Raw genomic sequence first — 6,000 nt, forward strand, 5'->3', positions numbered from 1 at the left:
TAATAAATAAATTTATTATATATTTATATGGATAAATATATATAAATGATATCTAATAATTGAAGATGGCTGCACTATATGAAATATCTTCTTTCTGAGATATACATGCTCTTCCTTACATCTTGCATATAATTTAAAATACTTCTATGAGGGCCTGAGTACAGTGGGAAGGGCACTGAATTTACATGAAGTTGACCCCTTTTCATTCCCCAATACCCTTTGTGGTAACCCAAGGTCTGTCAGGAGTGATCCCTGAGAGAAGAGCCAGGAGTAAGCCTGAGCATTGCTGTGTTTGACCCCCAAACAAACAGACAAAACAAAACACCTATGCCGATTACTCTGGGGATATATGCACATATTGCTGATTAAATCCTTCAGTTGGATTTTTTTTCTTTTTTTATTAGTGAAAAACCATGAGGTACAGTTATAGGCTTACAAATTTTGTGCTTGGGTTTCAGTTATACAATGATCAAGTGCCCATCCCTCCACCAGTGCCCGTCATCCATCCCCACGGGTCCCAGCATCCCCCCCCAACACTCATTCCCCCCCGCCCCGTCCCATCCTGCCTCTGTGGCAGGGTATTCCCCCTTGTTCTCTCTCTCTTCTTTTGGGTACTGTGTTTTGCAAGAGAGGCTTTGAGTGGCAATCATGTTTGGTCTATCGACTACTTTTAGCATGCTTCTCCCACCCTGGGAGGGCCCTCACAACACCCTTCATTTGGTACTCTCTTCACTATATGAGCTTCCTTTTCACCTAGAGCCTGTGGCTGGCCTTCCATTCATGGAGCAAAATTCCTGGTACTAATCTCAGCCATTCGTGGGTGTTAATCTCCCTTTTTGTTGCTTTATGTTCCCCAGATGAATGCAATCTTTCTGTGTCTATCCCGCTCTTTCTGACTCATTTCGCTTAACATGATACTTTCCATGTTATGACCTCAACATCAGACCAGAATCCATAATGTTTATTGAAGACAAAGTCGGCAAAACTCTCCATGATATTGAAGCTAATGGTATCTTCAAAGATGTCACGCCACTGGCCGAGCAAGTGAAAACAGAGATAGACAAATGGGACTATCTTAAACTAAGAAGCTTCTGCACCTCAAAAGAAACATTGACCAAAATACAAAGACAGCCTACAGAATGGGAAAGGATATTCACCAAGTACACATCCGACAAGGGGTTGATATCAAGGATATACAAGGTACTGGTTAAACTCCACAAGAAGAAATCACCCAACCCCATCAAAAAATGGGGTGAGGAAATGAACAGAAACTTTCGCAAAGAAGAAATTCGAATGGCAAAAAGTCACATGAGAAAATTCTCTACATCACTAATCATCAGAGAGATGCAGATCAAAACCACAATGAGATACCATCTCACACCTCAGAGACTGGCCCACATCCACAAGAACAAAAGCAACCGGTGCTGGCGCGGATGTGGCAAGAAAGGGACCCTCCTTCACTGCTGGTGGGAATGCCGGCTGGTCCAACCCTTTTGGAAAGCAGTATGGACGACTCTCAAAAAATTAGAATTTGATCTGCCATTTGACCCAGCTATAGCACTCCTGGGAATATATCCCAGAGAGGCAAAAAGGTATAGTCGAAGTGACATCTGCAATTGTTTGTTCATTGCAGCACTCTTTACAATAGCCAGAATCTGGAAAAAACCTGAGTGCCCAAGAACAGATGACTGGTTAAAAAAAACTTTGGTACATTTACACAATGGAGTACTATGTAGCTGTTAGAAAAGATGAAGTTATGAAATTTACATACAAGTGGTACTACATGGAAAGTATCATGTTAAGCGAAATGATTCAGTTGGATTTTAAGGTTATTTATCTCAGAAAAAAAAAACTCCAAGAGAATAACAATTTCACTCTATGGTAAGATTTTTGTTATCTTTTGTTTAAACTATTGTATCTAGATTTTGAGAAAACGATTAATTCTTCCCAATCTCTTTGTTTTAGTCACTACCTTTTCTCTTTTTTCTTTTGAAAAGATTTTATAACTAAAGTACTATTATCAAGGTGATTTAGTTTCTAATCTAAATTCTGAACATTATTATATATGTAATCTTGGTTGGATAATTTACAACCTTCAGGACTAAATTAATCTCTTTAAAATTTTAGGAAATTAAAGCAGATTATCTTGCTAACTTTTGTTGGTTTAAAATTGCACAATTCAAAAACATGCAAAACAAGAAAATTACTGGACAAATATCAAAAGCTAATTTGAAAAGATTATAAAATTGAATTGGGTAGTTAGTGTAAATTATATATTGCAATGAACTAAAGTAAGAATGTAAAGATAAATTACTTTAGACTGATTAACATATATTAATAAGAGAAATTATATATATATATATCAATAAGAGAAAACATATCAATTTCTCTATGAAAAAGTCTTCATTGACTTCTACAACAAATAAACATCATTCTCATGTATAAGGGATATTGGATAACGTAACTGAAACTGTATTCAGTTTTAGCATTAAGTCACTATTTCTATACTTCCATAGCACATGGACAAATTGTAACCCACACATACCACACATACCATACTGCATATATATGTGTTTTTTTTAGTTGTGCACTGTCTAGTAACTGAATTTTAGTTAATTTTCACTGGATGTTCAATATACCTTGAAAGCAGATATATAATGAGGAGATACAGAATCAGTCCTCAGAGGATGCCAAATGTAAATAAATGTTCTACTGTCTCCTTTTCAAAATAATAAAATTGTAATATTATAATAATAATTTTATTCAGTGATCTCCCTGGAATCACTGGGAGAAAAAAGAAGAAAAAGAAGAAGAAGAAGCATCGAAAGAGAAGTTCAGACTGCGAAGATGAAGAAAAGAAACAGGAAAACTGAAGAAGGCACTGAATGCCAAGAAGGTCTGCCTTCTTCATGTCAAGGAGATCATGCAGATGGATGAGAGAAAGCGGCCGTACAATAGTTATCTATGAAACCAGGGAGCCCACAAAGGAAGAGATGGAAGCCTACAGAATGAAATGCCAGAGGCCAGACATTCCGGTGCCCCCCCATCTTAGCACAGTAGAGACTAGTCACAGAAATCACCCCAGATACACAGTGAACTCACTCTTCTCAGCTTCTTGCCAAAGATGAGAAACAGAAAAAATGGTGTCCGCTCTTCATGCTGCCTGACTAAAATAATAAAACTTCAGAAGTTGCATAGTAAATTCATTCCTCTCCACAGTGATGATGGACTGGAGCAATAGCACAGCGGGTAGGGCGTTTGCCTTACACGCAGACAATCTGGGTTGGATTCCTCCGTCCCTGCCGGAGAGCCTGGCAAGCTGCCGAGGGTATCCCACCCACATGGCAGACCTAGAAAGCTCCCCATGAGATATTCGATATGCCAAAAACAGTAACAACAAGTCTCACAATGGAGACATTACTGGTGCCCACTCAAGCAAATCAATGAACAACAGGATGACAGTGCTGTGCTACAGTGATCTTTGGAATCTTCCTTCTTTAGGTGAACAAATAGAAACCAATTGTGCGAGAAACCATTACTACCATCCTTTGTATTCTTCAAGCTCCCCTCCCAGGGGGTGGTATAGCCCACTTGGAAAACACTGTGAAATACCTATTTCTCATGTTATCACTTAAAAGTTTCCAGAACCATATATAGAAACATGATTTAGAAGTGTATCTGATAGCTGTGATAACACAAACAAGTAAAAAGATTTGTTTTGAGCTAGTAATGCAGTTTAGCTTAAAACAAAGAAGAAAAGAATGACATCTTAGGAGCACTTTTCTAATAGATGAATTACTTGAAGTGAATCTACAAAAATTGTCAGTTTTTGCATCAATTTGATCTTGTAATTGATACTGGCAATTAGTATACAATTTTACAGTGTTTATAAGACATGATGTAAAATAAGAGTAAGAGTGACCATCTTACAATGACCATAATCAGAGAGACAATCATACTAAGTCAAATGAGGACACTGACACATCTCTCAAGTGGGTTTAACCCTTTCTTTGGATTGGATCAAGAATTTTGAATCAGAAATGTCTGTATCAAGTAATTCAAAACTTTCCTGAGCACTTAAATAACTAATGTATTAAGAGAATTGGATCTTAAGAAATAAAAAGTAAATGAAACTAATGGTAAGTGTCATTAGTTGACCATAGTTTGCTAAACTGATTTGTAAAAAATTAAAACTATACTGAAGAAGCTGATACATTTCTGATATATAAGTGAAATTCTCAGATAATTTAAAATTTTAAGTGTTGGCTCAATTTAAAGATTTTGCTTGTTTTTGTTTTTGTTTGGGGTCACACCAGGTGTTACTAAGGACTTTCTAGTGGCTCTGCTCTCAGGGTTCACTCCTGGCTGGGACCATATCAGGGATCTAAACTGGTTGGCCATTTGCAAGATGAGTTCCTTACCTGCTATACTATTGATTCTTCCCCTTAATTTAAAGATATTTAATTGATATTGATATTACTAATGTTATATAAAAGTCATTGGCTAGTGCCTTAGCAATTCTTTTAGACATCCTTTTAGGTAAAAACATAGCAATGCAATCTTCTAATTCTAGATTTCCTATGGCTGTAGGATTGGAAGAATTCTGACATTTAAGTTTCTAACAATTATTTTCAGCTAATGAATTCTTGGAATATTGATATAAAGTTTAGAAGCTGCCAAATTTGTTCTAGACATCTGTTGGCTCTCTGTGCTCATTAGTGGAATAAACAACCCTCTTATAGATAATGGGTATGGAACGTGTAACCACGCAGACTTTTCATCAAGTTTCTTCAGACTTGGAAAGAATATCTTCTTGTTATTTAAACCAAGTAGTTTAGATTTTCATTTTTAATAACAATCATAGTTTGTACAAATGTATATGTAAATTTAGAAGATAAGAACTTTTCTCTGGGGTCATCATTATTCCATGACCTAAAAATGGAGTATAATAGAATAGGTCATAATTTTAATAAAAAACAACTACTCAATTATAAAATATAATATTTCCCTTTGAATTTCTAATCAATGTGATTCACAGTAATTTCTTACTAGTATACCTAAGGTAGTCTAGTATTAACTCATTAATATAATGATTGATAGTTTTTGTTCATTTAACAGAAGAAATGTAATGTCTTCACTGGGCATTGGACAAAGCGTTACTTGAACACAGAAAAAATGAACATAGTGATAACTTATAACTAGTAAATTGGAATCAGGTGAGGTAAGAACAAAAGACTTCCACATGGGTTTTTAGGTAAACATCAAAGAGTTAAGTAAGTGAATATTGAAAATATAGTTCATAATTTTCATTGAGAGAAGTAAGCATCTGTCAGCTTCTGCATAATCAAGTGAAATTTGGTCAGAATCATTCTATAACTTGAGCCATCAACATGGCTAATGTCAACAAAGTTCCAAATTCTCAAGATTATAATTAAGATATATCAAGTTACTCAATGTCTGTCCCCAAAGTCCATCAGAGTTAATAGTAATACTACTAGTACTACTTATTTTTCTTAATTATATCTTACACTTTTGATAAATTTTGTTGCAGAGCAGATGCTAAGCATTTTCCAAGATTGTCTTTAATTCTGGTCAAGGACTAACTATTAAGAGTGATTATGATTTCTATTGTTCTAAGGTAGTAAATATAAATCACACTTAAAACTTAGGTGTAAGAAATCTAACTTTTGAGGAGCTCCTACTTACGACCCAAAGAACATGTTCAGTGATTCTTGCTCTACCTGACAATGGTTCATTTTCAGTTCTGACAATGTCCTGCAGCTTGAGTCCTGTGGCTCTGGGGAGTACCTGAGCCACACTAGTGGTGCTTGGGGACGACCTGGATCACACCTGGTGTTCAAGGACCTACTGGACTCCATACTCTGATGCTCAAGAATCACATGGTGCTGGGACTTCAATAAGCATTTTCCACATGCAAAGCATACTCTTTAAACTCAGTACCAACTCTGGAGTTCCTATAACATTTTCTTATAACTCAAT

This window comes from Sorex fumeus, unplaced genomic scaffold (assembly GCF_029834395.1).
Source record: "Sorex fumeus unplaced genomic scaffold, SorFum_2.1 ptg000129l, whole genome shotgun sequence".
NCBI classification, from domain to species: Eukaryota; Metazoa; Chordata; class Mammalia; order Eulipotyphla; family Soricidae; genus Sorex; species Sorex fumeus.